Raw genomic sequence first — 12,375 nt, 5'->3', positions numbered from 1 at the left:
CTTCCAGCCCTCCCAAGCCACTATCCCACACAATGAAGCCATGGAAGGGACCTCTGGTGAGTGTAAATTTGTAAATATAAAACATGGTTTAAAAGCAAGCGTTTTGTAATGATTAATTTGCCCTGAGGACTTGGGATGCATTCGCGGCCAGTACAGTTATTGGAAAAGTCTGTTAACATGTCTGGGGACGGAGCGGAAACCCTCCAGGGACATCTCCATGAAGCTCTTCTGGAGGAACTCCAAAAGCCTTTGCAGAAGGTTTCTGGGCAGGGCAGCCTTATTCCATCCTCCATGGTAGGACACTTGGCCACGCCATGCATGTAGCAAGTAATCTGGTATCATTGCATGACAAAAAGCCTAGCTGCGTATGGTCCCAGTGTTTGCTGGCATTCAAGCAACATCCGTTGCTTGAATGCCAGCTGTGTTATCCTCAGGAGAGTGATATCGTTCATGGTAACCTGGTTGAAATTCAGGAATTTAATTAAGGGGACAAGGATGGCCATTCCTACTGGGCTGTTTGCCTGTTGCTTAAAATAAATCCTTCCTTGCAGGTAGCCAAGCAGAGGGAAGTGGGGTGAGTGATTGATGCTGAGCTTTTTCGCATTTGGCTAGCAGGGATCTTCCCTGCTACCAGCCATGCAGTGGGGGAGGGGGAAGGGGGGTGTTTAGCAGTGATCTTCCATGATACCAGCCATGCGGTGGGGGGAGGGGTAAAGCGATCATCCCAGAGAATTGGGGGAGGGGGGTTCTGCTGCTGCATATTAACAGGAAAGAAGCAGCACTGAACGGGCTTTGCTTGGTATTTGGGAAAGGAGGGCACTGTGTCTATGAAGGCTGCAGAAGCCGAAAGACAATGGCTTACCATGGCTGCATGCAAGTTGAATTCTGCTGCCCGGACCTGCGTCTGTGAGATCTCTAACACCAGAGCCGCAGGCACTCAATATTAAGATGCAAAATGCGACCGTGTAGTGAAATCACATGTGCTATGTAAGGTGAATAGTGTTGTTCACCGTGAAAGAGTATAACCATTGTTCTGTAAAATGTATCTTTTTAAATACTTCTCTCCCTTTTTTCCCTCCCTCATGCAGCTGCAAATTTTTCAACCCTCCCTACTCCATCCCGAAGGCTCTCTCAGATAAGGCGGCGGAAAAAAAAAAGATGCAAGATGAAATATTCTCGGAAATCATGGAAGTGACCCGCAATGAAAGAGCTCATCTGAATGAGTGGAAGGACGTTGTATCAAATTACAGGAAAGATGCCAGTGAACGTGAGGACAGGAGGGACGCTCGAGATGAGAGGTGGCAGCAGGAAGATCAGAGGAGGCATGATGCAACGCTGGGGCTGCTGCGTGATCAAACTGACATGCTCCGGCGTCTGGTGGAGCTTCAGGAACAGCAGCAGGATCACAGAGTGCCGCTGCAGCCCCTGTGTAACCACCCTCACCATGTTCCATATCCTCCTCACCCAGACGTGTAAAAACGTGTGGGGGGAGGCTCCGTGCACCCGCCCACTCCACCCCCGTGGACAGTCCAACCAAAAGGTTGTCATTATTTAAAAAAAAATTTAGTGGCCTTTTCCTTCCCTCCTATCCTCCTCCCAAACCACACCCGGGCTACCTTGTCAGTTCTCTCCCTCTTTTTATAATGAATTAATAAAGAATACATGATTATTAAACTAGAGTGACTTTATTTCCTTAAGCAAGCAGTAATCGAAGTGGGAGGGTGGGTGGCTTACAGGGACTGAGTCAATCAAGGGGGGGAGTTCATCAAGGGGAAACAAACACAGCAGTCACACTGTACCCTGGCCCGTGATGAAACTCGTTTTCAAAGCTTCTCTGATGCGCACCGCGTCCTGGTGTGCTCTTCTAATCGCCCTGGTGTCTGGCTGCGCGTAATCAGCGGCCAGGTGATTTGCCTCAGCCTCCCAACCGCCATAAAGGTCTCCCCCTTACTCTCACAGAGATTGTGTAGCACACAGCAAGCAGCAATAACAAAGGGGAAATTGGTTTGGCTGAGGTCTGAGCGAGTCAGTAATGTGCACCAGCGTGCCTTTAAATGGTCAAATGCACATTCTACCACCATTCTGCACTTGCTCAGTCTGTAGTTGAACAACTCCTGACTACTGTCCAGGCTGCCTGTGTATGGCTTCATAAGCCATGGTATCAAGGGGTAGGCTGGGTCCCCCAGGATAACTACAGGCATTTCAACATCCCCAACTGTTAATTTCTGGTCTGGGAAGTAATTCCCTTGCAGCAGCCATTTAAACAGAGTAGTGCTTCTGAAGACACGAGCGTCATGAACCCTTCCCGGCCATCCCACGTGGATGTTGGTGAAACGTCCCTCATGATCCACCAGTGCTTGCAGCACCATTGAAAAGTACCCCTTGCGGTTTATGTACTGGGTGCCCTGGTGCTCCGGTGCCAAGATAGGGATATGGGTTCCATCTATCGCCCCACCACAGTTAGGGAATCCCATTGCAGCAAAGCCATCCACTATGACCTGCACATTTCCCAGAGTCACTACCTTTCGTAGCAGCAGCTTAGTGATTGCTTTGGCTACTTACATCACAGCAGCCCCCACAGTAGATTTGCCCACTCCAAATTGACTCCTGATTGACCAGTAGCTGTCTGGCATTGCAAGCTTCCACAGGGCTATTGCAGGTCCTGGTTCAGCATAGACTGCATGATAATGCGCGAGGTGTTTACAACGTCCATGATTGCTGTCTTGAGCTGAGCAGGGTCCATGCTTGCTGTGCTATGGCGTTTGCACAGTTCACCCAGGAAAAAAGGCGGGAAACGGTTGTCTGCTGCTTTCATGGAGGGTGGGGTGAGGCTGTACCCAGAACCACCCGCAACAATGTTTTTTGCCACATCAGGCACTGGGATCTCAACCCAGAATTCCAAGGGGCGGGGGAGACTGCGGGAACTATGGGATAGCTATGGGATAGCTACCCACAGTGCAACACTCCGGAAATCAACACTAGCCTCGGTACATGGACGCACACCGCCGAATTAATGTGCTTAGTGTGGCCGCGTGCACTCGATTTCATACAATCTGTTTTAAAAAACTGGTTTCTGTAAAATCGAAATAATCCCGTAGTGTAGACATACCCTTAGTCTCACACATCAGCAGTGACAGCCTGCCAGCAGTACAGCTATGCGGAAGGGAGGCAGGGGGAGACAGACAGTACCTGCTATGATGGGGGTGGGGGGAATCCTGTCCTCACAGTCCTCAGCCTACTGTTTCTTTCACTAAAGAATGAGATCCATCAGTTTGCAGCTTGAAACAAACTAACACTCTGTTGCCCAGCAGAAGGTCAGATTGTGACTTCACATGGGCAAGCTAAAGCAACAACCAATCATCCAACAAAAAAGTGCACAGGACAAAATGTGACAAATGTTACTGACACTATACTGAAATGGAGTCTTTCAACATCAAGTCAACACAAAATGGAAAACTCAGAACAAAACAAAATTCTAAAGTTGGGACAAAACCAAATAGTAAAGTCAAAATGAAATAAAATACTCATTTGGGATTTTCTTCATAAAAAAAATCAAAATTAAAATATCTCTACAAAAATGTTTCAGTTTCAACAAATCCTGTTTTGTCAACATTTCTGATACCTCTAATTCTTTATTTGAATATTGAATAATTTGCATGTCAGTCGTGAGCAATTGTTATAACATCCTATGGACAATATATTGATGTATCATCTATAGAATAGATATTTTGTTTTAACCAGACCTCAAAACCAAAGCAGCCACCTAAAATGCTCTGGGTCTCTTTGCAATATTCACAAGCCACACTAACAGAAAATCAGATATACTTCCTCTATGCCACCATCATCACAGGGTTTATCAAAGTCAGTGGGAATCTTTCCATGGAAATCAGTCAGCATTGGATTAGAGCTATATCCAACAGCCCTTAGATGGGTGTGCATGCCCACAATACTTCTCAACAATGGGAGCTGGATGTGTCCATCTGGGTCCATCCTATGTGTGTATCTAAAGCCAGATAAAATATAGAACATGTGATATTACACATACACTGCTACCTCGATATAACGTAACCCGATATAACACAAATTCGGATATAACGCAGTAAAGCAGAGCTCCGGGGGCGGGGGGCAGGGCTGCCGCTGCACACTCTGGTGGATCAAAGCAAGTTCAATATAACATGGTTTCACCTATAACGCGGTAAGATTTTTTGGCTCCCGAGGACAGCGTTATAAAGAGGTGTACATATATTTATAGGCCTACATTTTCAAAATCTACTAGTGATCTGAATGCCTCATTTTGAGTACCCTGAACCTGAAACACCTTAAATAAGCATGATTTCTCAGTGGTTAGCACTTTGTAAGAGAGTAAGGCCTTTTTCAACTTAGTTACCCAAATTGATTAGTCACTTCTGAAGATTCAGCCCTCTATTCAGTGAAGTAGAGATGAATGTGTAACTTGCAAATGAAAGACGGAAGAGTGCTCATTGAGACCCTCCCTGAATGAAGGAAAGCAATAATTGTATTATGCTGCTACCCAGTTGGTACTCCATTTAAACTCTTCCAGAAGTTGGTACTTTGTCTGGGAACAAATATTCTACATGAATAAGTAAAACAAATGTAGCAACATGGTGACAGATGTCTTAGCATAATATATTTGTCTATTGCATGATGTCAAAACAGCTGTTAGAGCAAACTAACAACTGCTCAATGTAAAATAAAGCTTTTTACCTGGGGAAGTAATTGGAAGATTATTTTGAAATTCAGCATATGTAACAAGTTATCTCAAAAAGATTTCTGCAGATATATTTTAGTTAGACTACCGTTATTGATACAGTATGAAGAAATAAAATTAACACTGCACAGGAGATATAGTCCTAATCACTATAATAGCTAGACAACAATACATGACCTTCTAAAAAGAGAAGTGGGCATGTGCATGACCAGTGATGTGCAATTTGAAAATAATTATCCATGCATAGTGTTAAATACTTATGTGTATGTGTGCACATGCACAAACCACAGCAACTTGAGGAAAATGTTTGAAACTTAATACGATATCAATATAAAATCATGCACATTTTTATTCATTTTTAAAATCTGGAGTCCATAATTTTACAATACTATCAGATGCAAAAACAAAAAAAAAGTAATGGGAAGAGAAAGAAAACACCTACTTATCTGTTTAATTTCTTCATTGAAACGACAGACATTAACATTTTTTTGTCCTGAACTCAGAAAAGGTGTGTATAATTTTATATATTAGCATCTTTGTTAAAGTCAGTCTGAGGTTATTCAGACATATCTTGTATTTGTCACTCATAGTTTGGTACATTTCTAGAAATTTAAGTCCATTATTATATTAACACAGTATTCTGTATTTTACATTTGAGGAAAATGATACCTTTAACAAATATTGTAGCCTCACAACAATCTTGTGGTGCATAATATTCTTATTCTAATGGGTCACAAAGATGTTAAAGCTCTAATTTTAAGAAATGTCCTCTAATTTTAGGTACCTCACTTTTTGGTTGCCCAAAGCAATTACTATGTCAAACTGGACAACTCAAAATAGAAGGACCCAAAATTTGTATGCATTTTAAAAATTTTTTGGCGTAGCTGACTTAACCAAATTCACATACAAAAACAGGCCAGATCCAGTAATTTAGTACGGCTCCATGGACTTTAATGGAGCAAAACTGATTTGCATCAGCTGAGGATCTGGCCCATAGTCTCTGACAGAGTTAGAAGTAGAAATCAAGACTGCTGATTCTCATTATACCATTTGGGATATCTGCTTTCACACTGATCCCTATCAGTAAGAAATATTTTGGGGAAATGCTATGGCCTGTTATATGGAGGTCAGACTAGATGATCACAATGGTCCTTTCTGGCCTTGGAATCTATGAAAGTACAAGGACAAAAAAAGTGAAATTCATAAATCTAGTAAATAGTAGGGAATGGTTGGGAAACAGAAATTTCTTAACTCTCAAAAACAACTGGAGGATGTTATCACTAGAATAGGATGTGATGAACTCAGCAGACTTTCATACACCTGCAATGAAGTGTCTATTGATCCATGGACACAGCTTGATAGTTTATAGCTCATATCACTAACAATAAAATTAACTAAATAAAATTTCAGTTTCCCTCTAAGTTATTTACTAAGAATTTTTTTTAAACAATAGATGTTTACAGAAGTGTTGTCAATGCAAAATCAACTTCCATAAAATGACACTATTGGAGTTGTTACAGTGTAACTCTAACATAGTCCCGTTTATAAGAATGCAAGATATCACATTAGTTTTTCTCTCCTAAAGATAAGGTTTTTAAAGATTGCACAGGACTCATTGGCTGGATTGACTTGATGCACACTGACATCTACCAGTCAATATATTAGTCTCAATCAGGTATTAAGAAGTCAAGAGCTAGTCAATTGCTCTTGGTGAAGCAAGAAAAACTAATTTTGTTTCCATAGACCAAGATCTGACATAGTACATGGCTAAGGATGTAATGAAGGCATTAGAGCTACCACTGAGATATTTGTACAATGGAGTTGACATAGAAGATGGCCTGTCTGGGGCACCTTGGTCAAGATTCTGCAAACTGTGAAGGTATATCCTGAATGAAAAGATGTGCAAAGCACTTAAACAAAATAAAGATAAAAAAGCCAGTCTAAAGCCAAAGTGAAGAGAGAGGTGAAGATTACAGATTATAAGAAAAATGGCCAAATGTATAGCCAAGAGGAAAGCAGAAAAAGGTCAAGCATAACACTAAAGGAAAGCAAAAAAGCCAGTCTACAGCCAATAAGAAAAATAACTTCACCAACCATTGAGCAGTGGGGTCTGTTGTCTGGCTTGTAGGAAAAGGCATGTGGAAACAATTAAGTACCAGATTTTGTCATGCTCTGGTGTGGGCATTACCCTAGTCACTCCATTCTCAGGGGGCTGGGAAAGAACATTTCCCCCTCACTGCCAGATAGGCCAAGGTGAGGTGGGAGGGCTGGGGCAAACATGAAGTGAGGGTTAGGCTACAATGTCACAACTCATTAAGGAAGCATGGGGTGGATGTTCAGTTCAGCTACTCCATAGGGAAAGGATGCAGTAATCAGGTAAAATGGACTGGGAAAGGATTTAAAGGAGGTATTCTTTAAAGGATAAGACATAGGAGGGTTTGGGGCTCCTATGACTGGTATGGAAGGGAGCGAACCCCTCCCCATCTTATTAGCCCCCCCCCCCATGTTAATTGAGGGGAAAGTTGGTAAGGTCCCAGCAGTGGGTTGGCTGGGGACCAGGATGGGTAAAGAAGGAGGACTGACAGCAACTTCCCCACGTATATGTAAATGATTATGGAATGACCTGAACTAGACACTTGTCTCTCAGGTACTCCCTGACATTAGGAATAAAGTTGCAGCCTAATTAAACCACATCCAGTGTCTCCTGTACTTCTAGCATAGCCCAGACAATGTAAAAGGACAAGCCTAAAACAGAAGGCAAGAAAAAGAAAGAAGCTGAACAGAGAGTAAGCTGAATATAAAACAAAATAATCCTTTTAGCAGGGGGAGAGTTTCAGGTCCTCTACCCTGTCCTCAATGTAAAGTTAATAACTGCACTTTGGATTTTTCAGTATTAATTGATGTTGTCAGGTGAGAGCTTCAAAAGTGTAAATGGTCCAAGATTTGGGAAAGATATTTCTGAAAGTAAAAGGGACATGTGCTGAAAAGAAATGTATAAAGTGATAACACTTTAGGTCCCACTACTACATCCAGCAGCAGTGCTTATTATCTGTGCATCTTTTGGGTTATTACTAGAGCTGGTTGAAATATTTAAACATTTTCAGAGAAAATACATTGCTGCTGTTTTTAAACCAGCTGATAGAGCTACTCAGTTCAACAGCTTTTAATGAAAAATTCTCACCATTTTTGTTGGCAGTTTTTAGTTATTACTACTATTAATAAGCAGTTACTCCTGTTGCAACCATATATGCCACCCATGCTCCTTGCTGCACTACAACACAACCTATGCAACCAGTCTTTTAACCTATTGTAGTACTAGGTTTGGATTCTCCCTTTGGGATTCTCCCATTCATGTAGCCCGAGGCATATTTCTTTTGTAGGAAACATCAGTATTCAGATAAAACCAGGTTTGTAACCTGCTGGTTTAATTAAATAAAGAAAGCTAGTTAACCCTTAGCTAAACAATGAAATATGTTTCCATGAAAGCTCAATCTGCATCTCCATAATTTAAGCCTCTCATTCTTGTGCTCACCTGATCCCTTAGCTGACAATGCTGCCATGGTGGGTGGGGTAATATCTTTTTATTGGACCAACTTCTGTTGAAGAGAGAGACAAGCTTTTGAGCCACACAGAGCTCTTTCTGAAACTGATCCAATAAAAAAATATTACCTCACCCATCTTGTCTTTCTAATATCCTGGGACTGACATGGCTACAGCTGCACTGCATACAATGCTTGCCACAACATTCTGCCTCCTGTACTGAATTCCCCAGCTTGATTTATGGTTTGCAGTTTAATTTGTTTATTGTTGGTTATAACATAAGATTCAATATCTGCATGACTCATCTCCAGAGTTATCTGTACCACTGAGGTCATTCTGACATTTTTAATATTATTTGTATTACAATAGAACCTACAGGGCTCAGTTGAGATTGGGATTCTAACCTCTGAGAGACAGACCTTGCTCTGAAAAGCTTAAAATCCAAAAGGATAAGAGAAGAGGCACAAAGAGATGAAGTGGATTCACACAGAAGCTTAAGGACAGAACTAGAAAGAAACCCCAGGTCTCCTTGACTACCAGTCCGGAGTCCTAGCCACTAGACTATGTTACCTCACATCAACACAACGTTTGCAATTAGATCTTCATGTTGAGTAAGGCCATATGGAGAGTGTTAATGAGCTACTACTTTAACACCCGCTCTGACACCTATGAGGATATTTGAGGTGTGATATTTATGTATGAAACTTGATAAAGATTATTATTTACACGGGGATTTTTTTCTCTGATAATCATATTACTGCAGATTTCAGATGGGCAGATCAGGCACTAAACTAAAGAACACCATACAAATACCTGACAATTGGAGGGAGATGACAGGGTATTTCCTTCCTGACATTTTTTGTTCTCTACCTAGGGTTGCCACCTTTGAAGTACAGAAAAACTGACTGCTGGCCACCTCTCAACCACCACCAACAACGAAAAGGGTCCTAGTGGCAACTATAACTAGTTATTACTAAAATGTTTTAGAGAACCATTTTACACACACATTCCACACACCCCAGACATGTATTTTTATTTGATAGTTTTTCTTACCTTAACCTAACACAGCACCACAGTTCAGACCATCAGGGGTATGAATTGTAGAGCACTAGTCACCTTGGTTACCATAAAAACTGCTCAGACTCTCTTCTTTTAGTGTCCACTCCATATAATTTATTCAAGTCACTTCTACCAACACCTGTATAGTGCAATGTAACAATTCTAGCCCCTATAACCCTATTATCTTTAGCCCTTGTTCATTATGGCCTTAGGAGAAAAGGAACTCCCTCCCTCCCTCCGTCCCTCCCTCCATCCCTCCCTTCCTTCATTCCTTCCTTCCTTGGGAGATCCTTCAGTATGAACACTGCTAGCCCTGTCCTCCTCTCCTGCTAACACTTCCTTTTTATCAAGCTAGTCAGCTGATGGGCCAATTAGTTCCTTAACTCACCCAAACTCCCTCCCTGATTAACAAATTCCTCTGTCAGGGGTTGCTGGGGAAACCAATTGAAACAACAGTGATCAGAGTGCTGACCAATCTATTAGGCCTCAGCACTCTGTCACAAGCACTTTAATGTGTCCCAAGTGGAAAAAAACAACAACACAACAATGTCATTTTAAATCTTTTAACCAGCAAGGCAGTGCAAAAATTGGGCAAGCTGCTTAAAAACTATTCAGGGGGCAACCCTACCCCCATTTCTCAATCCTAAATATATAATACTAAAGCAGGGATTGGCAACCTTTGGCACACGGCTCGCCAGGGTAAGCACCCTAGCGGGCCGGGCCAATTTGTTTACCTGCCACGTCCGTAGATTCGGCCAATCACAGCTCCCACTGGTCGCGGTTTGCCACTCCAGGCCAATGGGGGCTGAGGGAAGCGGTGGCAGCCAGCATATCCCTCAGCCTGTGCCGCTTTCCACAGCCCCCATTAGCCTGGGATGGCAAACCGCAGCCAGTGGGAGCCACAATCGGCTGAACCTGCAGGTGTAGCAGATAAACAAACCGGCCCTGCCCGCCGGGGGCTTACCCTGGTGAGCCGCATGCCAAAGGTTACCAATCTCTGTACTAACGTGATTGGCTTAAGGTGGCACAATAAAATCTGTGGCAGGGAAGAAAACTGACCCCAGGTATCACAAGTCCCAGGCTTTTGCCTAACCACTGGATCATCCCTTTACTATAGCTGGATGAAAAAACAATACGAATTTATTTTGTCATTAAAGCAAACAGCTGTGACTCTCAACACTCACAGGGAGAAGATCTGCTCACAAAGATGGCACCACTTTTTACAGTCACTTTCCAGACTAGAACCACACTTTAAAATCATCATTCCAGTGAAAGCCATTAAGAGTCAACACTAACTAAACAATGTTATACAGTTAACACCGATAGCAGTGTTCCCACTAATGTTTTCCATCCATGTGCAGAATGAATTTTATGTGCACCGTATTGAGGTCATGTGCAGCTGTGCACCACCAGTAGAAAGAAAAAACCTAGATATAATATATATTTTTTAAAAGTTACCATAGGGATAATTACTCCAACCAGGACAGGTTAGGCATTTTAGAACTCACTACTCAAAGAATTAAATTTAAGCATAAGAGAGAAGTAAAAATTATGAAATGCATATGTAAGCAGAGTCAGGATGAGCTCTACCCTGACATCTGGTGGTGAATTGTGGCAAGTTGTGGAACAGAACTTCAGGGGCTGGTCTTGTTTGCATAGGCACACCCACCCCGCCTAGCATGAGCCCACAGCCACCCAAATGGTCACTTTGGCTGCTGTGGGATCCCCAGTTTCTCTGTTATTGGGGCAGGAAGAATAAAGTGTTGTTACCCTGATTATGTGAATCAAGGCCAGTGGAAGTGTTTTATGGCAGAGGGACTCACCATCAACTATGTAGCACTCGCTAGACAAAGGACATGGGTTCCAAAACCCAGTGAACTGAGAGAGAGGCTGGGGACAAGTATTTGTACCTGATAGTATAGGCTGCCTTTGAGGGCCTGAAATGCCAATTGCACCTCTACTTCTCTCCACTGTTAAATAGCAAAGCTAACTTTGATTCCATTAAGAGTCTAGTTACAGGCTGCTGTACTGAATTCACTTTGGGCCAATGGTGCACCAGTACTGGGGCTCACCTACTACAAACTGAAATCACTAAAGAGCTAAAATTACTAAGAGCTGAGATCACTGAGTCCTGTGTTAACGAGTGGGGGAGCCTGCAGATATATTGCTAGAGCAGAGCAGTTTGTGAGATGGTGAGTGAAGCAGAGCTGGGCAGTTTGCAGGACGGTTGGAGAGGCCCATGGGCTGGCGAGTGGTGTGAAGCGGGGCAGAGAGGGGCAGTTCATGGGATGGCTGGAACAGCTCACGGGACAGCTGGTGGAGTGGAGCGGGGAGAGCTAGGAAAGCCAGCCTCGGACCACGTAAGGTGCCCCTTAACACCCCACATGCCCCTTTCCCCCACATTTCCACCCAGGCTGGGAGGGGGGTGTAAAACTCTGCAGATAAACTTTTGAACTCTGGGGCTGCACTGACCAGGGGCAGAGACTTTCGGGTTGTTGGACGTTTGGGTGATTTGGGTGTTGCTGGACTCAAGAGACTTTTGGTGTGTTGGACTTGTGGGCAAAATCCTGAGCCCTGACGTGTCCCCACCCCACTCTGTGGAGACGGAGTACAGGGAAGAGGGGAGGGGGACACCTTGACATCGGCGCCCCTTCCCCCCACCCCAGTGTGCACAGCAAGCAGGAGGCTCCCAGGAGCAGCTGTCCGGGGCTCCAAGGCATAGGGCAGGAGCAGCGCGGCAGTGGCCAGGAAGGACACCTGAAGTGCACTGCACTTGATAGCCTTCTAGGTGGTCGCCTGGCTGTGCAACTTAGAGGGAACTTAGACTGATTCACAGCTTCTATTCCATACAGCACAGAGTAGGGAGGAATTGTAGCCACAGTGCAACTGCCTGCTTAAAAAATATTGTCTTTTAACTGATGTCCACTCTAAGTCATTCTTTATTTTACTACTTAAGATACAGATGTAAGTGAAATTGATTAAAGCAAAACTCCGTTATAATATAAATGAAGACATAAGATACAGTGCATACTGTTGTATGCACTTTT

The 12,375-nt window shown here is 43.2% G+C and overlaps 1 long non-coding RNA gene across 1 annotated transcript in view; it reads left to right on the top strand.

Moving 5' to 3' along the window:
• LOC123364450 overlaps nt 1-9,255 on the top strand; it is a 50,633-nt gene extending 41,378 nt beyond the window's left edge. The window contains exons 3-4 of the long non-coding RNA XR_006577109.1: nt 6,473-6,608; nt 9,144-9,255. This is a non-coding gene — a long non-coding RNA (uncharacterized LOC123364450). The remainder of the gene's footprint in view (nt 1-6,472; nt 6,609-9,143) is intronic.
• Nucleotides 9,256-12,375: the final 3,120 nt, after the last annotated feature.

This window comes from Mauremys mutica, chromosome 2 (assembly GCF_020497125.1).
Source record: "Mauremys mutica isolate MM-2020 ecotype Southern chromosome 2, ASM2049712v1, whole genome shotgun sequence".
Lineage (NCBI taxonomy): Eukaryota > Metazoa > Chordata > Testudines > Geoemydidae > Mauremys > Mauremys mutica.
Note: the sequence above shows the minus strand (reverse complement) of the source record. Positions and strands in the feature narration are given on the sequence as shown.